The following is a 27,118-nucleotide window of genomic DNA, read 5'->3' as shown; positions in this document are numbered from 1 at the left end:
TAGCCTCCTGAAGGTTAGTAGGTCTTGGGTCTGCCGTAGGAGGATGGGGAGGGTGTTCCAGGTCTTGGCGGCAAGGTAGGAGAATGATCTGTCGCCGGAGGTTGCTCTTCGGATGCGGGGGACGGTGGCGAGGGCGCGGTCGGCAGAGCGGAGCTGGAGGTTCGGGGTGTAGAAGGTGAGTCGTCTGTTGAGGTATGTTGGTCCTGTGTCGTGGAGTGCCTTGTGTGCGTGGGTGAGGAGCTTGAAGGTGATCCTTTTATTGACGGGCACCAAGTGCAGGTCTCTCAGGTGGGGTGTGATGTGGCTGTGTCGCGGGATGTCGAGGATCAAGCGGGCCGAGGCGTTCTATATGCGTTGCAGTCATTTCAGTAGTTTGGCCATAGGTTGCGTTCATGGTCGGTGGGCGTTGGTGCTGTTCCCAGGGCGGTCGGCCACCAGGAGTCGTTCCAGGCTGAGGGGGTGGAGCCGAGGATGAGGACCTCTGTCTTGTCCGAGTTCAGCTTCAGACGGCTGTTCTTCATCCATTCGGTGACGGCTTTCATTCCTTCGTGGAGGTTGGTCTTGGCGGTAAGGGGGTCCTTGGTGAGGGAGAGGATCAGCTGTGTGTCGTCGGCGTAGGAGATGATGTTGAGGTCGTGCAGTCTGGCGACGTGGGCGAGCGGGACCATGTAGATGTTGAACAATGTCAGGCTGAGGGATGACCCTTGGGGTATGCCGCAGATTATCTTGGAGGCTTCGGAACGGAAAGGGGGGAGGCGGACGCTCTGGGTTCTGCCGGCGAGGAAGGAGGTGGTCCATTCCAGGGCCTTGTCTCGGATTTCTGCGTTGTGGAGGCATGTGCGTAGGGTGCGGTGGCAGACCGTGTCGAAGGTGGCTGAAAGGTCCAGGAGGATGAGGGCCGCGGTTTCGCCGTTGTCTAGCAGGGCCCTGATGTCATTGGTGGCGGCGATGAGTGCAGTTTCGGTGCTGTGGTTGCTGCGGATCCCGGACTGGGATGGGCCCAGGATGTTGTTCTCTTCAAGGTAGCGGGTCAGCTGTTTGTTGATGGTTTTCTCAATGACCTTTGCCGGGAACAGGAGCAGGGAGGTGGGCCGGAGGTCCTTGAGGTCCCTCGGATCTGCCTTGGGTTTCTTGAGCAGGGCGTTTATCTCGGCGTGCTTCCAACTCTCTGGGAAGGTCGCGGTCTCGAAGGAGATGTTGATGGCCTTGCGGAGATGGGGTGCGATGGTGGCGTTGGCTTTGTTGAAGATGTGGTGTGGGCACGGGTCTGACGGGGAGCCGGAGTATGATATATAATGGCAGGTTGTTCCAGGAAGTTGGGGCGATGTAGAGAAGGCTTGACCGCCAGTTCTGTGTGTGCTTGGGATCTGTGCAAAATTGAACCCGGATGATTCGATGTGTCTGGTTGGTTTGTGAAATGAAATTTGGCTTTTAAGGTAGGCTGGACCCATGTAATGGAGGGCTGTGTGAGGAGTTTTAATTGTGCTCATTTTTGTAAAGGAAGCCAGTGTAGGTCTATTAGGTGTGGAGTGATGTGTGTGTGGCATGGTAGGTTGACTGTGTTCTGGCTGCTGCGTTCCTAATGGTTTGAAATTAATTGGGGAGTTGCTTTCTGATCCCGCCATAGACGGTGTTCAGGTAGTACAGCTTGCTTGTGATAAGGGCATGACGGATGGTTTTATGGGTGCTGGTTGGGAGCCTTTTTAAAGCTTTTTCTCTGCATCTTTAGGGTGTGAAAGCAGTAAGCTGAGAGAGCATTGACTTGGGCAGTCATGTTGAGTTGGCTGTCGATGATAATCTTGAGGTGTTGTCATGGTTGCCGGAGTCAGGGGTTGTTCCTAGGTTAGTCAAATACATGGTTAAGTCCCACTATGAAGGGTTCTTCCTAAAGATCACAACTCCTTTCTTGAGGGTTTTAAGTTTGAGACAGTTGGTCTTAATCCAGTCGGTGACTTTGGTCATGCAGGTGGTGAACTTGGTCCTGGTGTTGGAAGTCTTGTTAGAGAGTGAGAGTATCAGCTGGGAATCGTTGGTATAGGATAGGCCATCAATGTCATGTTGCACAGGATGCTTGCTAGTTCAATTTAGTATTGAAGAGGGTCAGGTACAGTGAGGATCCTTGTGGTAGTCCAGAGATGAGAAGCGGCCCAGGCTGAATGCTTGTGTCCTTCCAGTCAAGAAGGAGCATATCCAATGGAGGATGGGTCCTTGGATTCTCATCTCATGCAGGTGTCAGATGAGGATGGTGAGAGACACAGTAAAGAATGCCGCAGAGAGGTCCAGGAGAACAGCCGCTGTGTTTCCTCTGCCTAGGATCACACATGTCTTCTGTAGTATTGATGAGGACTGTTTCTGTGATGCAGTTGGGTCTAAAGCCGGATTGTGTGATGGTGAGAAGTTAGTGGTTGTTGAAACGATTGGTGTGGCATTTGTTAATACGTTTTTCGAGGGGTTTGTCTGGGAACAGTAGCAGGGAGATAGGACTGTAGTTGTTGATTGCTGTTGGGTGCATAGAAGGCTTTTTGAGCAGAGGCAGTACTATGGCATGTTTCTAAGTGTCTAGGAAGGGCACCGAAGAAATGGAGGTGTTTAACTTTGGGGTGAGGGCTGTGCTGATAGGTCGCAGTCATTTGGCGAAGGCATGCTTGGGTCAAAGGTTAGATGGTGCTTCGGAGTGGATGGACTGCATGGTGGAGGCGGTTTTGTCCATGGAGATGGCGGGCCATATGGTCATAGTGGTTGTGGTGTGGAGTCTTAAAGACAGGTGTTACATTTTTCTGGTGGTTGTGTTCGAGGAGGTGCTGCAGCTGATTACATCCTTAAGTTAATGGCAATTCCACCACCAGGCCTATTTTTGTGTCCTGCCTGTTGTTCTTGTAGCTGGGATAGATTGCTATGACGATGTCTGGGGTTGATGCTGGGTTCAGCAGGCCTGTGCATAGTTATACAGCAGGTCCCAGATCCCTGTGGCATTGTTTAGTGAGAGAGTGGGTGTTGAGGAGCATGCAGGAGGGTGCGGATTGTTGTGTGCTTGGTCTCCAGTGAGTGTGGGTGGTACAGAGTCGGCTGTTGGGTGCTGTTGGAGTAGGAGTAGAGAGCTGTTTGTGTGGGAGAGTACATGTGAACTTGCAGATGAAGCAGGAGAGTGCTGCTTTGTTGTTGTGAGGTGGGGCATAGTAGCAGCGAGGAGAGCAGTGGCAGGAGAAGAGAGCATGGAGGATTGCTGCAGGGTGGCAGCTGGTGGGGAGACCAGAATACTGGCACTGGGCAAGGGTGGGGTGTGGATGGGCACAGACAGGCTTGCCTTAGATGTGCCTTTGGTGTGCCAGCTGTGCTCCTGTGCTGCGGACATCATTAAGTAGGTCCTTGGAGGGAAATAGGAGAGCAAGGGACAGTGGTTTTGGCTGGGAAGGGGCATGGGAGGTGGGAAGTGGGAGAGTGTGGTAAACGTGAGAAGAGGTAAGGAGCACACTGGGAGGAAGAAGGAGGGAAAAAGCAGGAAAAGGGCAAAGAAGGGGGAGAATAAAGAATAAGCAAGAATGGAGCAAAGGAGGCAAAATAGATAGAACGCAGAAAAGAGCAAAAGTGGCAAAGAGAAGACAGGCAAATGAGTGAGAATGGAAAAGAGAAAACGAACAGAAATGAGCGACAGTAAAAAAGAGAAAAAAAAGCAAAAAATGAGTGAGAGCAGCAAGCAGCGGTGGTTTTTAGAAGATTAAGATGAATAAAGACGCACTGAAAGAAGCAATCTACTCTATATGGATGTTTTGTGATTCAGCAACTAATTGTCATGATTATTGGTGCTATATATTCTATACAAGAACTTATGCATAAAGCAAGTGAACTCTGCAATACCTTTTTTTGAGTGCTGAACCACCAATTGTATAGTTTGTTTTGGAAAATGTGTTCCATTTAGGTGTATAGAAGGACTGTACTCTCGGTTTGTTGCCTCCAATAACATTTGTACTTTCCTAATATGTTGTCAAAAAGTGCCTGACAGTAGTGCCGTGACCCTTCTTTCGTGTTGTATAGAAATGAGAAAGAGTTGAAAAGAAAAACAAGCAGAAATGAGTGAGAGTGGCAAAGAGAAAACAAAACAGGTAAGCACGAGAAAACAGGAGAACATTGGCAGTAAAACAAGTAAGGCAGTAATGAAAAAAAGGGAAACAAACCTGAAATAGAGAAGGAGCAAGAGAGAGAGAGAGAGAGTGAGAGAGCGACAGAGAAGAAACAGGAGCAATGCAGAAGCCTTGGAAACACATGAGAGGGGTCTGCAAGGGCCTTGCCCAGTCGGAGGACAAGGCACAAATATGTCCTTTGTGGGCTACGAAGCACCTACTTAATCTGGAATCATCTATGAAGTATTGGGAGATAAAAATTTTATTAATCCTCTGAAACGTTAAAGAGGAAGAGATGCTTGTAAAAGATAAGCAAGATGTGTATTAGCATGCATACATCGAGACTAAGGGCAGAAATTCTGCAGGAAAGCCAAGCGGACAGCAACTGGAGTATTCTGTAACTGCTGCACACTAAAGTATAGTTCTCAAAAGAAAGCGTTGTTAAAAACCTAAGGAACCTCAACATTAGGGCTCACAATAAAGCATTCAAAAAATTCCAAACAACCTCAAAATAGTTTACATTTCCTCACTTTATGAAATAACACAACAATAAAAATAAAGCAAATCACTGCAAGCTAGTATATAACATAGGGCCTGTTTTAGATGATTGGTGGTGTTTTTTCGACCCGCCATTGTGTAAGATGCAAGTCGTCCTCCACACTGGCAGAGGAATAGCTGCTGCGTCTAGAGTTCACAACGACTGCGGCATAGGTTTCTCCATGAAAGGGGTTTGTCTCAGCCATGGGTGAAGAAACTTTGTTTTAGGAGAAATTGTGTTTTTACCTATGTCAGATGTTCAAATTCTTACCATCAGTTGTTAGCACTATGCTAACAACTACGGGAACATTTTCATTATCGAGGCACTCAAGATAGGGCAATTTGACAATCAGAAGTTCTGATAATTCCTTTGCCTCTTAATATGATTAATAATTGTATACTTTGCAGGACTATTGTAGGTATGTCTATTGCAACATCTGGCACTACTAGCAGAATCTGTCTTTTTGTCAACTTCCCTAAAGTGCAAAGTGCAATTTTATCACCTGTAAAAAAGATTAAGCCAGCATAAAACCAGCTCTAAAAAAGGTTTGGGCTAACCCAAGAATCACTGTAAATATAATTGCTGCTGGATCTGTTACTGCTACTGTTACTGACTAACGAGCCCTGCAATACATCTTTATACAGTTATTTCTGATCCCAGCTATATATCTCCTGAAAAGTGAAAAGCCGAAGCCCTGCTGAACATATTGCAGTTTGTGTTTAGTCCAATAAATAATTTCAACACATGGAACAACACCTTCTCCCAGACACCTTCGACCATCATCAAGGGCCCCAGTAATGGGGTCTCAGTGATAGTGCTACCTATATAATCAAGGTTCTGTAGCCCCAATTATATAATTATGTTGCCTGCAACTATCGGTCTTGGTCACATGATGAAGCCAATATTCCTCGCTGTACGAAAACACAAATAAATAAGTATTAGTTTGAGTTTGAGTTTTAAAGAATTTGTAGAGCGCTCGTACACCAGGCGGTTTCTTGGCGCTATGTGATTACTACTGCTCAAGGGGCATGACAGCTGAGGGATCAGGGTGGTTAGGATTGGAAGGCTTCAGTAAAGAGGAATGTTTTGAGGCCTTTGCGGAATAAGGGATATTGGGAGCAAGACCTCAGTTGGAGTGGGAGAGAGTTCCAAAAGGCGGGGGCCGTGGTAGAGAATTTGGAACCTCCCCACTTTTTCCGTTTGAAGCGAGGTACCACCAGCAGTTGCTGGGTTGTGGAGCGCAGTTCTCTAGGGGGGATATAGTCTTGAATGGATGTGTTGATAAAAGCCGGGGCCGGGCTTTAAAGATGGTACAGCCAAGCTTGAAAAGAGCGCGTTGCCGAACAGGGAGCCAGTGGAGGGATCTAAGAAGGGGGGTGACATGTTGTGACTTGGGTGAGTTAAAAACCAGTCGGGCCGCCTGGTTTTGAACTAGTTGTAGGCGCCTCACGAGGTACGCAGGCATGCCATGATAGAGGGCGTTGCCGTAGTCCAAGCGAGACGTCACCATGGCCAGGAGTATTAGTTTGAGGGCGGATGGAGAGAAAAAACGTGAGACTTTCCGGATAGTTCTGAGGGGGAGGAAGGCTGAGGAGACGACGGCACTGACTTGAGAGTGGAGAGAGAGTTGATTGTTGATTTTGGATCCAAGAGTTTTGACAGAGGGGACCGGCGTGGGTGGGGGGCCTAGAGAAGGGGGCCAGAAGGAGGAGGACCAGGGACTGGAGCAACCACCCGTCAACACCAATTCCGTTTTATCGGGATTGAGTTTCAGGTGGTTGAAGTTCATCCAGTCCTGGATAAAAGTCATGATAAACTGAAAATTAGAAATTGACTGGGGGGAGGAAGACAGAGAAAAAATAAGCTGGAGGTCGTCTGCGTAGTTGTAGACAGAGACCTCCAGTTGCTGTAACGCAAAAATAAGGGGGGCAATGTAAAGGTTGAATAGCAAAGGGGACAAGGAGGATCCTTGGGGGACCCCGCACTGGACTGGGCGATAGTCAGCTGAGTACTCGCCCAGGCGGACCGCTTGGGTGCGCCCACTCAAGAAGGAGGAGAGCCATAGCAGGGCAGTCCCTCCGATTCCCGCCGCCTCGACACGTGAAAGTAAGATGGTATGGTCCACCGTGTCGAATGCGGCGGAGAGATCAAGAAGGACCAGGGCCTGGGGCTGACTGGAATCCATACCTTCTCGAAGATTGTCCAGGACCGATATAATTACTGACTCGGTTGAGTGTGCGGGGCGAAAACCAGCCTGCCTTGGGGCCAAGACGCTGTATCTTTCCACGAATTGGCTCAAGGTTCTGACCACATGGCGTTCCAGCACTTTTGCCAGGAAGGGCAGAAGGGATATGGGGCGGTAATTGACTGGGTTTGAGGAATCCGCGCCAGGTTTTTTTAAAATAGGTACAATCACTGCCGATTTGAGTGAAGGGGTAACAATACCCTGGGATAAGGAGCTGTTGAGAAACAAGAGAGGTGGAGTGGGGCAATGGGTATAGATCTGCTTCAGGATATAGGCAGGGCAGGGATCCAAGGGGGAGCCGGATTTAACCATAGGAAGAATGGAGGTGAAAGAATCAGTTGTGAGGGGGGGAATGGAGTCCAGACGAGCTACAGCAGGAGGGCAGCAGGGGTCGGTGAAAGAGGAGGATGGGGGAGAAATCTTGGCCTTGATCGTGCTGATTTTATCGAGGAAGAAGGAATTAAGGGAGACACAAAGTGATTGAGAAGGAAGGGGTTTGAGAGAAGCTCTATCAGAATAAGCCAGGTCTTGGACGATGGAGAATATTTCTCTGGGCCGGTTCTCCGCAAGTTGAATTTTGGATGAGAAGTAAGCCTTTTTGGCTTCCAGAATAGACTTCTTATATTGGGCTAAGAGGGTGGTGTATTGGAGTCTAGAGGTGGGGCAGTAATCTCGTCTCCAAAGGTGTTCCGCTTGGCGGAGGTTGAGTTTTTGAGTCTTTAGGTCGTTGGAAAACCATCGGTTGGCATCTTTGAGGCGTTTGGACGAGATGCATTTCAGAGGGGCGATGGAATCGCAGCCAGCCCGCAGCCAGCTGTTGATAGATTCAGCCTGTGCCGAGGATGGCAACCCTGAGAGGTCAGGGCTAGATGAAGAGAGTGTGGCCGACAAAGCCGCTGCATCAACGCGGTTCCATGATCGGGCCCAGACGTTTTTGGCAGGGAGGGGTTTGGGGAGTGAGTGGGGACATAAAGAAAAGGTGATCAGAAAATGATCCGACCAAACGCAGGGAGAAATGGAGAGTGAGGTGACCGGACAGTCTCAGTACCAAATTTGGTCAAGGATATGTCCCAGCCTATGGGTGGGGGCTTGGACCGCAGAAATAAAATTGAGCGAACGGAGTGAATCTGAGAACTCCTTGGAAGTTGCACATTCCGCGGGGTCGGAGGGCCAGAAGTTGAAATCTCCAAGGACTGCGATGGAAGAGTGGTTGACAACTAGGGTAGCCATCAGGTCTTGGAAGTTAGGAAGGAACGATTGCGGGGAAGATGGAGGTCGGTAGATAAGAACACACGTGAGAGGGGGGGGTCAGGGAAAGTGAACGGGCAACTAGACAGTCTGATGAGCCCAGGGAGGAGAATGCTAAAGATTGGAACGTAAGTTCTTTGCGGGCAATCAGGGCCACCCCTCCACCGGGCTTTCCGGAAGAACGATCGACTCGGATAGCATAATAGGATGGTGGGAGTATAGCCAGTAAGGAGGGGAGAGAACTGTCCGAGAACCAAGTCTCAGTAAGGAATAGTAGGTCGGGTTTGTGGGACTCCAATAGCGAGAAGAGATCGAGCTGATGTTTAACTGCCGATCTGGTATTAAGATACATTGCGGAGACGGCTGTGGGACGGTGGCCAGTGGCAGACGGGACTGGAGGACAACTGGCGCGGGGCAGAGACCGGGAATTCGATTGGGATGAAGTTTGGGAGGATAAGAGGCCAAGTTTGGTAATTTGGTTGACGGCGGCATTCGCCAATGGCCACTTGCCTTGTAGCTTGGTCAGCTGCGAGCTGGAATAATGGATAAGAGGGGTAGAGTGACCTGCCTCTGGCCTCGGTCGGTCGCGGACGGGCGCAGACGGGCTTACCTTAGGCGCGCAATCGGCGCGCCCGCTGCGCTCGTCCGCTGCGCTTCCTGTGGAGGCACATTTTTATGGGGAGAGAGTGGATGGGCGGTGGGCGTGGCCTCCAAAGGGGGCGTGGCCTATGATCGGAGCAAGGCGTTGGGATAGCGTTTCCCCGCCGTTTCCTATCAGCGGTGATCCCGCTTGTCAGCTAAAGTAATTTGGGTGAGTGAGCTTTTAAAATACACAAGAGCACAATAACAAGTTTAAAAATAGAGCACTCTCCCGGCTTTCCGCCTCAGGAGCAGAGTAACAGCAAGTGGTGACGCTTGTATTCAGCGTCCCTTTTAAGCAGTGGGCGGTGGGCGTGGCCTCCGAAGGGGGCGTGGCCTATGATCGGAGCAAGGCGTTGGGATAGCGTTTCCCCGCCGTTTCCTATCAGCGGTGATCCTGCTTGTCAGCTAAAGTAATTTGGGTGAGTGAGCTTTTAAAATACACAAGAGCACAATAACAAGTTTAAAAATAGAGCACTCTCCCGGCTTTCCGCCTCAGGAGCAGAGTAACAGCAATTAAAATGTGATAAACACTTATAGCTCCCCATAAAAGTTGTCCAGCCGATAAAAGTCTTAAAAGAGCTAGTACTCAGAAACTTGGTGGTACCAAGGTCAATCCTTTTTTAGTTTCTTTAAGGAATTTCACAAAACAGGGCCGAAAACTGTGGGCTCATACCAGTCAAACATTTGCAACAATTGCAGTGTTGAGCTTCCTATAATATCCCAGAAATCGTGCATTTGATATTAATGACTCCTTAAAAGCCCAAATTCGAGCCGTAGCTGTGAGGATGGAGCGGCATCAGTTAAATTAAAACGTTATATGTGACACCTCAGTTGGGCTTTATCCAGCCAGCCCGATATGGCTTCTTTAAAAATCAAGGTACCATTTGTGAGAGTAGGCCTAAATTTGGCATTGATTACATTACAGATATCAGTAAGATCAGACCCATTCATCTAAAAAAGCCAATCTTTTAAAGCTCATTGTCATTGACTGAGCAGAAACTTTATGGTGCTCTAAATGTGTAACATGCAAGCCATAAGTATTAAAATAGATGCCCAAATATTTTAATCTTGTAAATTGTTCCAGAACCACGTTGTTTATGGAAAAATTAAATTTGGCTGGACGTCTGTTTCTCACTCCGCAGGCCATCATTTTCGTTTTACTGTAGTTAATATTGAGTTTATTTTCTGCACAGTAACAAACTAGGGCTGCCAGTGATCGCCGCAGCCCCACAGACATATGATCAAATAATAAAGTGTCATCCGCATACTGAAGGCAATGTATGTGATGGGCTGCGAACTTCGAGGGTACTGCATGTGTAACTCCTAATGCTTCGTTAATGTCGGACAAATAAAGATTGAACAACAACAGAGCGAGAATGCAGCCTTGCTTTACTCCGGTAGTGGTTTTGATTCTATGGGTGGTGACTCTCTTAGATGTTACTTTCACTTTTACCCATGTATCGGAATATAAGCTTCAAATAGCACTTAAGAGGCCTTCCGCAATGACCCGACTTGCCAACTTCTTCCACAATCTCACTCTGTCCACTCTATCGAGACAACATATAACAGTGGAGACTTATTAGCATTCCCTGTTTTAATCAACAAAGAAAGAATCATCAGATTGTCTTCAGTTCCATAATTAGACCTAAAGCCTGTTTGGGATATGGGAATAAGAGCCTCAGCGCAGACTCACTCTTCTAAAGCCTTATTTAGGATTTTAACAAAACATTTGCCTTCCACATCTAGTAAGGCAATACATCGGAAGTTGGCAGGGTTATCACAGACTCCCTTTTTAGGTCTCGCTGAGCCCAGCGCATGCGCTGGCTCGGAGAGACATTTTGTGTGTGAGCTTTCAAAGAGCTGCTGGCTGGCCTGGCGCTTGCGTTCACGTGACCGTGCACGCGCGCTAGCCTTCAGCAGCACATTGAAAAATCGTGCGTCATAGCGATCACTTTCGCTTTCAGAGCGATCACGATGACGCACGCTTTCAATGCTTCTTTTGTCTCATTTCAAGCTGATGGAAATAAGACGCGGTACTTCTCGCATAAATTAGCACTGTCAGAAAATTGCATCAATTTATCTAATTACATGTGCAGAATAATCAATTGTGACATGGATGTAAATTGCACTTTTCTGCCTGACAGAGAATGCAAAAGGGGTTTTTAACAGCCACTATTTCCCCAGCCTCGTCTCTAGCCTTCGTTAGCTCACTACTGTTATTTCAAAAACTAGACGTTCGCAAAGCTCACCTAATGTACGTCAGTCCTGACAGTTCTGCGAATTAGGCTGTGCGCACACATTTTAGAGAGGGGAGCGCGCCTGTAGTGACAGCCACGTGCCAGAAGTCTGTTTAGCAGTGTATTCTAACAATCCCATGAGGGTCACATCACGAAGGAAACCACGACTCCCCCAAGTCCAACCCCACTGTTCAAGCACAGACATCCCAGAGAGGAACAGGATGAATACAGAGAACAGCCATAAGGTGGTACGGACCGAAGGTGTAACTTATGGGTAGAATGCACATGTATTACACCGCACCTCCTCTCCTCTGAGCAATAGAAAACAATAAATAAAACATTATACTGAAGCTAACGGATCGAAGAATTCATTAATTGAAAACTACGAACTGCAATATAGCCAGATATGGAGAACTAACGGAAGAAAGCAGTGATGAAAGTGCATAGACTATGACAATAGAAAATGAGCTGCACACACGTGATCTAACCCCCCATGGGCATCTTCATGGTCCTGCCCTAGGTAGGCACGGTCGCCTGAAGATCCCCGCCGCCTAGACGTGCATGTGAATGTGAAGGGTTAACATCTTAGTTATGACGGTCATTCCTGAGTCCATCCTGGACATCATTCCCAGGTGTGTGTCCTATCCCAAAAGCAGACTCCGGTATTACTGTCAGCCGCTGCTTGGGGGGTCTCCTCCATACCTCTGAACTGCCTGCTGCCTGGTGGCTCGATGTTCAGACCTCTCACGGTCGTCTACCTTAGAGGACGCGCCGACGCGCCGCTTTAATTTTCCTCACTTAAAAACTAGTAACACAATCATTGTTAACCTCCGTCCACAGTTTCGTTTAGAAATGCTGGTGTGCCTTGATACTGTTGATACTGAAAGACCACTCACATGCCGATCATTACAAATATTTAACCTCACTGCAATTTTAATCACCTGAACAGCTTTCTTGGCTTTCAAGAATACACATTTTACCTTTGCAGCCGTAGCCCCACTTTTGACTCGTACTCACTGGCCCAGCTTAATAGCCGCATTTCTCACACAATGCGTAGCACTGTAATATTTTTTATATTTCTCGTGTGAAATCTTAATGAGGCCTCTGACCTCCACTGGGTCCCGTCCTAGCATCCCAGCTCTTCTCAAGCAACCAGGATTGCTCTTTGAATGTGGCACAGGTTCTCTCATGATGTCAAATGGAATCTGCTCCCGTGCTTCACATCGTGAGTCATCACACAATACACCCACACCATTTTTTTATGTCACCCTCCCAATTCTTCTTGCACTTACAACCAAAGTGTATCATTTCTCTAACCACTCTGTCAAATCTTATCAAGAGCCACCTTTCCACGTGGCTAGTACAACGATGATTACTGTGGCTGATCCGAAAATGTTCCCAAAAGTTGACCCCAAATGTTCCACCATTCTCTCAGACTTAAACTGGACATCATTGCCCATTAAAACACAGATCTGTCTAAAAAGCCTAATATTGCTTCAGTGTCAACCTACTCCAGAATTTCTATTTCCCATCACTTGGAAAACATATTATTAGAATAATAATGGGGCATATCAGCAAGGGCCGGTGATAATTATCGCTCAGCACGCTTAGCGCGAAGATAATTAACGCCGGCTAACGCTGAATTTTATCGCTGAGATAGCATGCTATCAGCAACGCTTATCTCAACAGCGATAAAATTCCAGGCGCAAGCTGCCAAATGTGCGATTATCGCTGGAAATCCAGCGATAATCGCACAACATTTGGCGATAGCTTGTTGATAGGGCAGGGCAGACTCAGCCATGATATCCACCTTACTCAGCCATGATATCCACCTTCCATTGGATATCATGGCTAAGTCAGATGAAAAGCAGGCGTACGGAAAGTAGCGATAACCGCGGTTAGCGCTACTTTTCTTATCGCCCTGCAGGTTAGCGTGAGGCTAGATAATAGGAGAAATGACGGTTAGCGACATTTCTCACGTTCTTTTGGGAAGGAAAGCCCACTTTGCATCTCATTAGCGATGCAAAGTTGGGCGTTAAGGGAAAGGGTGCTAAGGCAAGGATTCACGCGATAGCGTGACCTTGCTGATAAGGCAATAAAATTATTGCCGCTTTTCGGCTGAAAACGGACGCAAAAGCGGCAATACTTTTATAGCGCCGCCTTAATGATATCCCCGATATACTTAGAAACACTATTGTGCCCATTAATTTCCAAGGCATGATAATACATTCCAGTGGAGAGAGTGGTGGTGCTAATGTTTTACATGACTATTTAGCATTCTTACAATCCAAAACTTTGTACACTTCTTTCTACCTCCATGTCCACTTCTGGCCTTCAGTCAAGATCCTTTCCACCTCTTCCTGTTATCCCGATATGTCCCTTATGGCACAACTGGAATCTTATTACTCCACTCCAATCAGAGAATGATGTTATCTTCTCTGAACAAGTAAAATGTTCCCGGTATTCAACCTGAATCTGCGACAACACTCTCAATTTGGATTCACTAACTCCTTTTTGACCAACCTTTTATCTTGTAAAATCGGACTCTTCCCAAAATCAGAACCCGTTTGTATGAGCTTTCCCACTTTTTGGTGATTGCACAGCTACTTCCTTTGTTCATTCCAAACACAATTCCAGCACTACAGTCATTCGCAGCATCCTCCTTATTTTTTCTCGTTGAAAGAGGCATTCCACTCAAGAAGTCTATTACTACATTCTTTGCACATACTCATCTTTTGAAGTTTATGTAAGAAATTCAGAAATTTGCATGTACATACTCACAATTCTTGCAAGCTACTTGAATAAACCTGTGGTCAACAGTTTATTCAATGACTTTTGGTCGCCTCTGAGCACAAATTGTCTCCGGCAAATGAATTTGCTAAAGTTCTCAAGTGCCAGGACACACATTTTGTGCTCGAACACTGAATACTTTTACTCTATCAGTGACAGTGATCAAGACGCAAAACCAATCTTCACTCCTGTGCCTGAATGATCAATTTGCGCTGGGATTGCATTTAAACTTTCTTCCACTGACATCTGTGGTGATGATACTACTTGATTGAGGATCAAGTCCTTGAAAGGGCAGTGCTTCACAAAAGGTCCTTTTTAGGTCTCGCTGCTCGGAGAGACATTTTGTACATGAGTTTTCAAAGTGCTGCTGGCGGGCCTAGCGCTTGCGTTCACGCGCGCAGCCGGCCGCCAGCAGTCTTTCACGGGTCATTAGTCCGGCAGCCCCGCCCCCTTGGAACCGTGAGATCAAAGCGGCCGCGTCACGCCTCCCTCCTTACCCTGGAATTAGCGTCTCTGAAGATGCCTGCTGCTCTCTCTCCGCCCACAGAGGCGTCTCTGCCCCGCCTGCAGCCCTGCCAGTCACATGGGCTACAGTCACATGCTGCCAAACAAGAAGAGGAGAGAGAGTTGTAATATTAACTCACTTATAAATGTAATGGCCAAGTGCAGGAAAAGGTATGTACACTGAATTGAAATGTCATGTATGTAACGCTTCTTAAATTACACCTTCTATGCAACTGGTTCTTTCCTCTAAAAGCACGCGTTGTGTCTTTCAACATCGCAACGCTGCAAACTTGCAACAATCTAGAGAGGCTCCCACTCGCAACAGTGTGGCTTACTGTGCCTCGGCAGATCTCCACTTATGTACTGCGGTCTCCGCAGATCGTCAAGTTTTTATGTGGTTTTCGCAGATTACCACCGTTTCTTCATCTCTTCTACAGGCACAACGCATAGCAGTAAAAATCAATGGTAACTAACAAAAAGAATATATTATGTACACGCGTGCGCCCATGTTTTACATTTGTGTAAACAGGGTGGGAGGACAGTGAATGTAGGGAAACGGGATTTATCATTCTATTCCTGAAAGCTGTTCTGGGTTTTCATCTAGCAGCATAATGCATGCTGGGACTTGTAGTTTTTCTTTTCACGTAATATGCACAGGTTTACAATATACTTAGCCCTGTTGGCTGGGAAAACAAGACTGATTGCAAGTTATCCTCGTAACATGCCGATAATTGATAGCTATATATTCATTGTCCAATTCAAATTACAGTTGACTAAACTGCAGGATATGATGGATACTAATTGTAAATTGTATTTGTGCATGCACTGTCACTTGCTAGACATTTTGTGTTGGCCTCTATGACCCACCCATTGCTTACCATTCGTTGGCTTCATTGTTAGTCTTATTTGCTGGCTTCTAACTGGTCAAAGTGTGCCAGTTTCACTTTCTCTTCATTTATTACTCCCTTCATTGAACATGGACCAATTACTAATTGCTATATTTCATGTGTGTTCTTCCACTGCTTGCTCTGTGATTAAGGTATTTTTGTTAATCTTCTACCCATGTTGCTGCTAGTACCCTATTACCCCCTTCCATATTGCTGCTTGCCTGTTGTTGGTTGTCCCCCTACAGCATCATTGCTTGCTCCATCGTGCTTGCACGGTGCCCCCTCCCGCTTTGTTTCTTGTATCGTTCTTGTTACTTCACCCATCTCCCCCAAACTATTGTGCTTGCCCTGTGACACCCACGACTACTCCCCTCCCACCACAAAATAAACCCAATGACAAGCCAAATAACTGTTGTATCTGCGAGAGCTGTTTGGATCTTTCAGTGTGATTTTTAGCCATGTTGTACAGCAGCAGTTTAGAAAGTAAAAAAAAAAAGCACTATGACACGAAAAGCACTGACCGCATCATAGCACTTATTATTTTACTTGGAGCCATGCAGCACAGCAGCCACATTGCTGTGCAACATAGCTAAAGAAAACTCCTTTTCAAAGCCTCTTTTATAGGCGAAGCCTTTTGGCTTTGCCAATGTTTGTTTCTTTTAGGTTAAGCAATCTATGAGAGTGCATGCGTTTTCCAACTCTCTTTTGTATACTTCTTTCCTCCGGTTGTATGTACTTTGTGTTGCTCTCTGATGCTCGTGATCAGCATTGTTTCTCAGCTTTGTGCTTCTCTCCCGCCCTCTCCATGTTGCGCTCACCCTTGTGTACTTCTCCCCGCTCTGCTTTCTCCCCCATGTGCTTCTCCTCATCTGATCCAACCTGCTGTCTCTCTTGCATGTTGCTTCTCCCACACCTGAGTCTTCTGTGTGCGTCTGTCTTCTATGTTGTTCGCACCCTCCTTGATGTTACCTCCTCCCCATCCGCACCCTCCATGGTGCTTCCCGCACTTTAAACAAGCATTGGCCTAGCCAATAGGTCTTGACTTTGGGACCTTATAAGTGTTTAGCCATGCAACAGTTGATGATGTTGCACCAAGGATATTGTTCTGCACAGCTAAACACTTATAAGTTCCCAAAAGCGAGACCTATTGGCTATGCCAATGCTTGTTGTGTATTGGGGTAAGTATAGAGCTTTGCCAACCATCCGGCACTGTGTTTTCCATTAGACAGGCTAAAAAAGGGGGTTTGAGAAGAGCGGCCCAGTCTTCTGCAGCATTTTTTTTAAATCCTTGTGGGGATGCCGTTCAGTCCGGGTGCTCCCACAGCTCTTAAAGAGGCTAAAATATACTTAATTGAGGCCTTGGAGAATATGGCATTGGCCCAAGATGAAATACTATGACTTGAACTGGGACAGACTAATATTTCTTCGAGTGATGCCTCCTGGTAACCTTCTATTTATCCTGGATGATACAAGATATGACTATATTGCGTCCACTGCTAGGCATTGACACCTGGAAACTATTGTCGTGAATTTTGATTCAATTTTTTCTTGACACGGTTCCAAAATTCATTGGATCTTTTGTTTTTAGGGCCTCAAGTAATTCTATCCAAGCCTGTTCCTCATTTGCACAGTGTAGGAAAGTAGGATCTGCTTTGATGGTTACCCCCACTTTTTGCTTGATGTTATGCTGTTCTGACTAGTCTGGCTGGGATCCTGCTAATCAGGACCCCAGTCTCTATGTTTTCTCCCATAAATTGGTATGGTAAGTACTTAGGTACATCCCAGATTGGACACTGGTGTACACTTATCAGTCCCTAGTATATGGTACTAAGGTACCCAGTGCATGGGTACACCAGGGGTCCCCCATGGGCTGAAGAATGTACTATGCCACCCAAGGGAGACCACTCAATTTGTAACTACAGGCCTGCCAATGCAGCCTGTGTAAATTGGTGCTAGCACCACTTACAAAATATATAGGTTTCCCTATATCTAAGGTAACTGCACCTAAAACCTAAAAGTCACCCCTAAGGCAGGCCTTTCAATCCTGAAGGCCGGGTGCTCGGTTCTAAGTGTGAGGGTGCCCCTGCATGAACAGGACACCCCTACAGCCTACGGAGTCCATTCTCCTGGGCTGTGAGACAGCCATATAACATATAGAGGGGCACCATGTCATTACGGAATGATCATCTTGAAACTAGCTGTAACGAATCCTATCATGTTTGGTATCAAACATGTTGGAACCATACCCTCACCCCGTAGACAGTGTGGGAGGTATGATTCCGTACACTTAAAAGTTCCTTTGGGAGGACCTCGGTGCTCCTGGTACCAGTCTTCCAGATCCGGACAGCAAGCTAGGGCTGCTGCAGGCCAGAGACACGTTTCTGTCCTCCTGTTGCTGAGTCAAGCTCCGGAAGGGGAAGGCAGAACAATAGGTATCCTGTCACAGAGAGGTGTGACCACCTCCCAGACAGGGTTTAGTGTATTTGGGCAGGGTGGGGCGCTGGCCAGCGCAACATAGTCGGCGTGCAGGGCACACTTGGTGCCCTCCATGCATAATTCAGTCCAAACCAGTTCAGGGAGCTGTTGGCTCCCGCTCTGGCATGAAACTGGACAAAGGACAGGGGAGCATACTTCCCCTTGTCCAGGCCCTCCTTAGGGAGGGACCCCTGGATCGTCCCAACCCTTTCCTTAGGGTACTTAAGGGTTTACGTGAGGATGGGTCCCTAGATTTGTCGTGGGACAAGATTAATTTCAGACACCACTTCTTCTTCGACCGTCTGGGCACTCTGGACTTTGCTCTGGGCATCAAGGCTGCAACCGGGAATACTCCTGCTGCTCCTTATCTCCTTCCCCTGCTCATCTCCAGCAACATCAGTGCCTGTGCACATTCCAAGGCCTGTGGGCATCCAAAGACACCTGAAGGAATTTCCCTTGAAGTGAAGACATCACTTCCCTGCATCTGCAGGGACCGCAACTAAGCTGACCGGTCTGCTGATCCCGGGCTCCTACGGACTCCGAAAGGCTCAGCAATACAGGTGGTAGTACTTCACAACCCTCCAGGTCTGCCCTGTCCTCTCACCAAGTTTGAGGCCAGTATCCCTCGTCGGGCCGCAGGAATCAAACCCCTGTGCACAGTGTCGACTTGCAGTTGCAAAGGCTTGTTGGCTTCCTTCCGCCAAGATCTTCGAGCACCAAGTAGCCCCAATCTCGTGCATCTCCAGTAACCAAGATCTTTGTCCTCACCACATCACTTGCATCGTGGGCCTGCTTCTTTGGTGAGCTGCTCGAGGTCCTCTCGCAACTCCAGTGCCTCCGGCCTGTGGGTCTTCTTGAGGTTCATCTTTGAATACTTTGGGCTCCCCTACTCATGGTGAGTTACCTGGACCTTGCTGGATCAAACTTGCACCTTCTTCGCTTTCCATGTTATTTGCAGTTGCCAAAGCTTGTTGGTACTCCCGACGGACTCCGACTCCTCAACTCTCGACATCCGATGTGGGACAGCTCGTGAATGACTCCTGACCTTCCACAGCGTCGCCTGGTCCTCACTGCATCAGCTCCAAGTTCACCGTCAACTCTCCTGAAGCACCCAACATTGGTGGGCATTTGTCTTTCGTGCCTCCTGGTCACTTCCAAGTCGCATAGACTCTGTCCCCTCTGCTTTCAGGTACTTCTGGACTTGAATTCATCGGACGCTTTCACCTTCTCCAGCAGCGGCATCTTCCTGACGTCCTCCATTGGGATCGTCTGCAGTTTCCGACGCCACTTCACACCTATGCCCCTGGCTCCCCTGGGACAGGTATCCTGGTTCCTAAGGTATCCACAGGTGGGAGGGCTCTCTAACCTTCTGTCTTCCACAGGGTTTCTTCATGGTCTGCTGGGAAGGGGCCTTCTTCTTTAAAATTGCAACCGTCACTTACCCATTGACTTGCATTGATCCCGCGGTCGTGTTCCCACTCTTCACATGACCTCCGTGGGGCTCCTGGTTACTTACCTTGTGTGGTTCCCTGGGTCCCCGGCACTTCTATGTCTTCTGGGCATACCGCTATTTTAGTATATGGTTTGGTCTCCCCCTGGGACCGCTGTGTATCACGTGCTACTTACCTGTTTCTATTGTAAAGTATTGTCTGCTTTGTGTGTATCTAGGAGATACCGGTATGTGTTAGTGGGTGTTATATAATAAATACATATTTTTATAAATACACTGTGTGGTTCTTTTTCACTTAATCTATATCAATAAGATTATGTTCTGATAAAACAAGCTGATTTACGCTCTTCTGGACTAAGCCTGAAGGCTACTCCCCACAGCTACCACTTAGAGAGCTCTCTAAGGTTGTCTAAGACCACTAAAATTACCATAAGGTTTGTCTGGATTGGTGCAAGGTGTCCACTTACATAAGTGTACACAATATACCAAGCCAGCTTCTCACATACGGGCAATTTCCCAGGGTTTTTGCCTATAAGCCTTCCTCGCTTTCCTGATCTCAGCTAGTTCTGTAGCAGTGGCAGTGCCTTTGTGCACCTACTTTCAGAGTTTATTTAGTTCATGTTTTAGAGCCCTCAGCGCAGGGTTATTAGTTTCCTTCTGAGGATGGGCGCTGCCCATTATTTGGGGCTTGCCAGCCAGCTTTTCCAATAATTTCAGCAGTAGTATTTGCCAGCTTGAAGTGGATAGTAATCTATTAGATACATCACTTTGGAGCTCTTTTCTCAGGTTGGCCAGGGCCCCCGGGGCCGGTGTTGCAGACCATTGTATTCTTTGCAGCCCATAAGTGCTATCTTCTATGCCAACTACTTGTATTTGTGTCAATTTTGGAGTCTCTCTATGAATGGAGCATGACAGCCGAGCATGGTCACTAATTGGGAAGTGCAAAACGTGAAACCTGCTTACCCAGGTAAAATGCTGGGTAGAAATCCAGATGTAGTCAATCAGCAAGGTGCAAGAGCTAGTTATGTGAGTATTGCTGGATGGTTGATCACTGATTCCTCTTCCATTTAGAGTTCGTAAGCCCAGAGCATTTAAGGTGGTTGTGAACTTCTGGTCAGCGCTGTCTCTCTTTATTTGACCGGGCGCAATATCTGGGATTCTCCATACTTTGTTCTCTGCTTGCTGCCATTGAGAAATATGGGACATCTCAAGCAAAAACATATTGAAGTCACCTGCCAAGACCCACATTTCACCTGAGTACTGCTGGTGTAAGGCCTTAATCCATTTTAAAATGTCAAAGGTGATTGTTTTCTTTTTGGGTTGCTTGGGATTTTTATAGATGTTTCCTACAATGAGCAGAGGGATCCTTTTTCCGATCGCCTGATGAGGTTGTTGCTAAAAATACAGACCCCGAGAATATGTGCCAGGATTGTCCCAAATATCTCTGACAATTTGTGGACCAACATTGAAACGCTTCCAGAGGAGTATCCCCCTGTAGTAGAAGGAATGGCCAGTACACAGTGTTCATTGTGGTCCGGCCAAGTCATGTGGGATAATTGCCATGTTTCTTGTAGGCAAATTATGTCTTTGGAGCTTATTTCTTCCAGTGTTGAACTATCATTTAGGGGGGTTTTTAGACCTCGTATATTCCATGCGCACATGTGTAATACGTGATTAGGTGTATGTTTGGTGAATGCCAGCGATCTCGCATTCCCTGGAATGTCTCTGGAACATCAACAGCTGTTCCTTGGCAGCCAGCAAACTCTTTTATTCACTGCTTGGTCCGTTGATATTGTAATGTGTTCTACCGCAGATCGGGAGGCAGCCAACCGCTTTGAATCAAAAGAGTACGGAGACAGGGTGCTGCAAGGGCTTCTTGTTTACAAGATGCCATGGATATTTTGCTTTTACTGGCTTACGTGTATTTATACCCGACTCTGGCAGAATCTTTTGATGCATTTTTACCTGCCTGTTGGAATCTCCTTAGCCCCAGGGACAAACATGATATAGATAGTCTTTAGAGTCCAGTGTCCCCAGCTCGGGTACAGATGAAAATAACTTGAGCAAGTTGCTCCTATTTACAATATCTTCCTGCCATTGTGAGATTTATTCATGTTGGAATATTAGGATTTCTTCCATATTTTTAGGCTCATGTTGGTCCCAATTTTTGGGGGAATCCGGTCAATAGAAATTATGTAGAAAATGTGCTATTCCGTAGTTTGAGTATAGAACAGATGTAAATGGATGCTTCAAAACTGGACTGTCAGACTGGGGGATCCGATAGGAATTTTGATAGGATTGAGGCCCGCGTGGATTTAGGAAGGATTTCACCCCTTTGGACATATTGGCCAATTCGGGTTTTCCGTGGATAAAACGAACCTGGCTTTGACTATCCGTTGCCCCTTTAACAATGAGAAGGTGTCGGTGCAGTGACAAGAGGAAGACTGTAACGCATTATTCTTCCACATTTCGGAGTGGAATAGCCTCTGTCTGTTCCCCAGTGGTCTTTGTTAATTGGCGGCTGTATAAGGAAAGCATCGATGACCCTGCGGTCTTTTTATCCTCCAATGCGGGTCTTGTTGGCCTTGGTGGAACTGTAGCGCTGGGTCGTCCGTTCAAGTCTTGATAGTTCACTGATCTTTTTAATTTTTAAATCACCCTGAATAGATCTTATGTTGCTTGCTATCTTGCTTATTTGAATGGGGGAAACAGGAGGGTCAGCCAATTCCAATGTCGGAGATGAGTTCCTAGGTGAGGTGTTTTCCTTCTCCTGGACAAAATCTCCGGAGGGAATAGAATCTTTCCTCTGGAGTTTCTGAATATAGGATACACTTTTTGTTTTTGCTTCTTGTTTAATTTCTTCAGGCGTTTTCTATTCTTTTTAGAAAGTTTATTTGAAAGACTCTTGGCTCGTAATGCGTAGCCCACATTGGGATCAACACTGGGCGCTACAACATCTTCTTGATCTTTATTCAATTCCAGGGGGCATATAAGGATGTTTAGATAACATCTAATTTCAGGTTCTTTGGGTTCCATTCCCAAAACTGGTCAACTTTTTGATGTTAAGTGGGCAATGCTTCATCCCTATGCAGGGCATTTAGTAAAGGGGGCATTCCATTGTTGTTGTGTAGTATGTTGCTAGATTTGTATTCTGTGAGAAGGTCCGACATAATTTTGGAAATAACTGCATTTTTTTTGAGGTGCAGGGAACAATACTGTTCCATTGGCTTGTCAGTCTGTTGCTGAGCATTCATTATGAGAGAATTTAAGTCGTCCAATCGCAATTTAATCTTCTACACATTGTTTGCCAGGGACTGTAGTATTAACATCTGCGAATCCATTTTGTCAACATGCAGCATTGCCACCTGGCTTATGGTTATTAGTGTGCTGTCAATGACCGACCACCAATTCTGTATCTGTGGGTCCATGGCTGGTGTGTCATAGGCGGACTGTTCATTGTTAGCCAATAAACCTGAGTTATCAGTGCTATTGTTCTGCAGCAATGGGGCCCTATTGTCCTTAAATAATTCTGTATACGAGGGGGAACTAGATTTCTTTTTAAACCTTCTAGTAGCTGAGCCATGTGGTTCTTCGTTTTTTCCTTTGATAATTTTGAGTTTAAAATATTTGTTACCGCTATTACTAGACGGAACATCAAATGGGCCCGTTACCGTTAGCAGTTCTTCATCCGTTTAAGTAGAATTCCTCCGTTTTTTCCAGCTTCGTGTGGCGGCTTCTCTGCTCATTCCGTGGGAGGTTTCCTATGTTTTTTTCGAAAGGGTTCGTTGGAAAATATCTCAAGTTCTTCCATACCTGTAGATGCTGAATTATGAAGAGAATTCAGGTCTGTGATGTCTAAGGGGGCTGGCCTGGAAATCGAGGCAACAGCACTCGGATGACATATTGGAGATTGCCCTAGATAGGCTGAAACAATTATAACCTCTGGTGCGAGGGGCCAGGGCAGAAAAGGCGAAAGACATGCCAAGTCCGTGCCCCTACATTTTTGTGTAGCGAGCGACAGAGGCCCATTGCTTGTGAAGTGGAATTGTGGAGTTGAAAGCTTCTGACCTCTGCCTTGACTCTTTGACTGTGGCCTCCCCCTCGATTTGGGCAGGTACTTATGGCGTTTGAGCTCCAACTAGATGGGTGACTGGACAATCTTCCTTTTGCTCCTAAAGGGGGTGTGACTATATGGATGATTGATTTTCGCCTTCTACCATGGTTGATGTGTTATGGTTTTGCTGTAGCAATTATGAGCTGATATCTGGGTCTGGGTCTGTTGGAATCCTGTTTATAATATGTATTTATGGCCCAGGGGGCGGTGTCTCCATAGCCGGAGACTTTACAAACACAGCCCCCCCTTATTTGTTAGTGGGGGACCTGCTGGTTTTTATTTTTTGTGGGGATTGGCCTCTCCCCTGCTTGTCTTACTGCCCTTGTAGTATATGGTCTCAGGAGTAGCAAACTCCTTGTACACATTTCACCCCCGGATTTCTTTCAAGGTGGTTAGGGCTAGTAGGGGCCGTCTTTGTGTGTTGGTCGTGAGGCACCTCCGCTCCTCCCCCGTGGTAAGAACTGTTTTCTGAAAGATGATGCCAGGGAGGAGAGGGGCATGAGCGCTCCAAGGGCACAACACACTGACAGGTGCTGATGCCCGAATTAACCAGCAGGAGACACAAGCAACAGTTAAGGCAGTGGGGAGAGCAGACCCACAGGCAGTGATGCCAGGAGAGCTATCCCACAAAAGGTGATGCAGAGATGGTAGATCGCAGCTGTGGTGCTAGAATGGTGCAAAGCAGTGGAAGGATCTCACTGCCTGGATTTGACCCCTGGTGCTTTCCTGGCAGCAAGAGGGTCAGATACACTAGCCCTCGCCCCCGCTTGATAAAGTTAAAGAAGTTCCAACCAGTTCTCCAATCCGACACCTGCTCACCTCAGGTGCAGACAAAGAGAAGAAGAGAACGGCTCCCAGTCTCCAGTGTCCTGACCCAGCAGGGGAATGCGGCCCCCAGGGGAAGTCAGGTCACAGACCAGTCTTCCCCCGGGGTTTTCACACATTGGCCCAGAAGAACAGTATGTTCTGGGTCAGGGTGTTGGTTTAGGGTTGGGGTGTTAGTTATAAGGGCCAGGGGAGGAGTCTCGTCCTCTTTCTGGTCCCAACGCTACTGGGAAAGGGTTAAAGAGTTTTTTGGTTAGTGTATTTAGGTGGGGATTTTAGCGTTATCCGCTGGCTGGTCGGTCGGTGAGGGCAGGTAGGGCCTAGGCCTAGGCTACAGGGAGCAGGATGTCCAAATGGGTGCCCGACGCGGAAGCCGTCCGTGCGGCGCTGCAGGTGCTCGGGGAGGCCGGCCACGAGAACCTCCTGTGGCCGGGTGTCTTGGAGCAGGCCTGGACAGGTATGATCCGGATGCCGAGGACGGCGTCGGCGGGAGTTACTGTGGCGGTGGTGGCTTGTCAAGAAGAGCCACCACCGCCGGGGAAGAAATACGGTGCAGGGAGGGGGCTAGGGCTGCCCATCAAGGAGTCTGGGAAGCGCTGGGGCCAGTGTTGCCAGATTTTTAGACCCGTCCCAAGCCCAAAGCCGCTCAAATATAAGCCCAAAATAAGCCCAATCAGACCCGTTTCAGCCCAAAAACCAGCCCAAATTAGACCAGTTCTCACTGATGAGAGTCTAGAGAAGGACCGACAGGTGTTCTGTGAGCTTCATCCCATTTGATCTCACTCCGAGTTATCTGGCTTCACTGTGGAGCAACCACCACGGCGGCATACATCAAGCCTTCTATTTACAGAGTTGTCATCTATTTACTAAGGGACATGTCTGGAGGTACGTCTCAGTGCCCTGTGCCCAAACTTCGGTGCCAACCCGAAATCCTGCAGCATGAAAGGGGTTGGAAGCTTCGGTAATAATTATGTGCGCTTGAACGTCAGTGGTTACTTGTGTTACACCACTGTGCAGGTGCTTACAAGACAAGACACCATGCTGAAGGCTATGTTCAGTGGGAGAATGGAAGTGCTGACCAACAAAGAAGGTTGGATTCTTATAGATCGCTGTGGAAAACATTTCGGAACCATTTTGAACTACTTGCGAGATGACATTATTACACTTCCAAACACTGGACAGGAGATCAAAGAACTAATGGCAGAAGCAAAATATTACCTGATCCAGGGCCTTGTGGAGATGTGCAAGGCAGCCTTACAGGACAAGAAAGAAACTTATAGTCCAGTATGTCATATCCCTATCATCACATCTCCAAAGGAGGAAGAAAAACTAATAGAATCGTCTACCAAGCCTGTGGTTAAGTTACTGTATAATAGGAGCAACAATAAATATTCCTACACTAGCAACTCTGATGATCATTTGCTAAAGAACATTGAGCTCTTCGACAAGCTTTCCTTGAGCTTCAATGGGCGAGTTCTGTTCATTAAGGATGTGATTGGGGATGAGATCTGCTGCTGGTCGTTCTATGGACAAGGGAGGAAACTGGCCGAGATCTGCTGCACGTCCATCGTCTATGCCACTGAAAAGAAGCAAACTAAGGTGGAGTTTCCTGAAGCTCGAATCTATGAGGAAACACTGAACGTTCTGCTGGATGAGAGTCCTCGAGTAGCAGATAACTCCCTACTGGAGGCTACCAGCCGCAGTCGAAGCCAGGCATCGCATAGCGAGGAGGACGAAGGGCTGGAACTTCGAGACCAGGTGCGCCGGATCCACGTGAAGAGATACAGCACATACGATGACAGACAACTCAGTCACCAGTCTGCCCATAGAGACTAACGGGCTCTGGCTTTTTTTTGTTTAGCTGTTTTATTTTAGAGGAGGTGAAATCACCTATACAGAATCTGTTTTAGAACACTAAGGCTGATTTTTGGTAGCTTGCAGGCTTTGTGCCAAATCCAAGTCTTTTTGGTGCTTTCTGGTTTTCAGTTGCATCCTCACCTGCTTCGAGGCGGTACCTCTGAGATCAGCAAAGTAACTGCGGCATGTGCCTGGAACCATTTAATTAACTTGGCCCATTGGCCAAAGTCTTTGCTGATGAGACTTCTTTTTAAATAATTAAGATCATGAAACACAGGTGCCTTTTGATGCCTTCAAACAATCTCGCAGCGACTATCAATGTTCACCTAGATGGTGATCCGCCACAGGGAAGACTGCTATTGACATTGATGGGGTCAAAGGGGTCTACACTGCATAATCCTCTCTCAAATAGGGAGCTCCAAGCTGACAAACTGAAGGCAGCGTTCATAAGTAGACATATTGTGTATACCTGTCAAAGAACAGAACCTGAAGCGGCAAATCCTTGTCTGGGCTCAAAGGGGTTCTCCTTCTTTGGCTCGTCCAGGTCTTTTGCGAATGCATAACACTAATATTTAAACCAGTCTTCCAGAATGTGTAAAATTTGTTTACTGTTGCAAAATATTCACATCAGTTATATACGCTCTACTGCTGTAATAATGAGCATAGTGCAAGACATTTGTCGGTGATGCCCAACTGAGCATCCTTGTGTTTAGGCCTAATCCTACCTAGGCATTAGCCAACAGAAATACCTACGTTTATGTCATTTTTTCATTTAATTAAACTACAATAGCAGTTCTCACTGTGACTTCTAAGAGCCTCTGCAGCTCCACTCTGCCTATTGCTGAAAGATTCAGCCCCCCCCCCCCGAAATTTGGATCCAGTTGCGCCTCTGACTCACTCTCACTCACCTGAGGTCGGGCGACGAAGTGTGGACTCAGCAACTGCGGGCGCCGCCGGGCGGCCTGCTGCTGTGCTGCGTGACTCCAGGCTGTGCTGTTGACTGGTGGTGAGCTCACTGTCACTGGGCTGGCTAGCCTGTGCTACGCAGAGAGCGCTGCCTGCGGGCACTGCCCGCCACCTGCTGACTGTGGCCTGGGTGACCAGTGGACCACAGTGGACGGCAGCAGCAGTGACACCACGTTCGTTCGACTCCTCATGACAACGATGATGATCATGTGTCCACCGTTG

The 27,118-nt window shown here is 47.3% G+C and overlaps 1 pseudogene; it reads left to right on the top strand.

Annotated features, from left to right (window-relative positions):
* Positions 1 to 24,418: 24,418 nt before the first annotated feature.
* On the top strand, positions 24,419 to 25,928 carry LOC146870135 (BTB/POZ domain-containing adapter for CUL3-mediated RhoA degradation protein 2 pseudogene; annotated as a pseudogene).
* The last annotated feature ends 1,190 nt before the right edge of the window (positions 25,929 to 27,118 follow it).

The sequence above is a fragment of the Triturus cristatus genome, chromosome 1_1 (assembly GCF_964204655.1).
Source record: "Triturus cristatus chromosome 1_1, aTriCri1.1, whole genome shotgun sequence".
NCBI lineage: Eukaryota > Metazoa > Chordata > Amphibia > Caudata > Salamandridae > Triturus > Triturus cristatus.
This window is presented reverse-complemented; position numbering and strand designations above follow the sequence as displayed.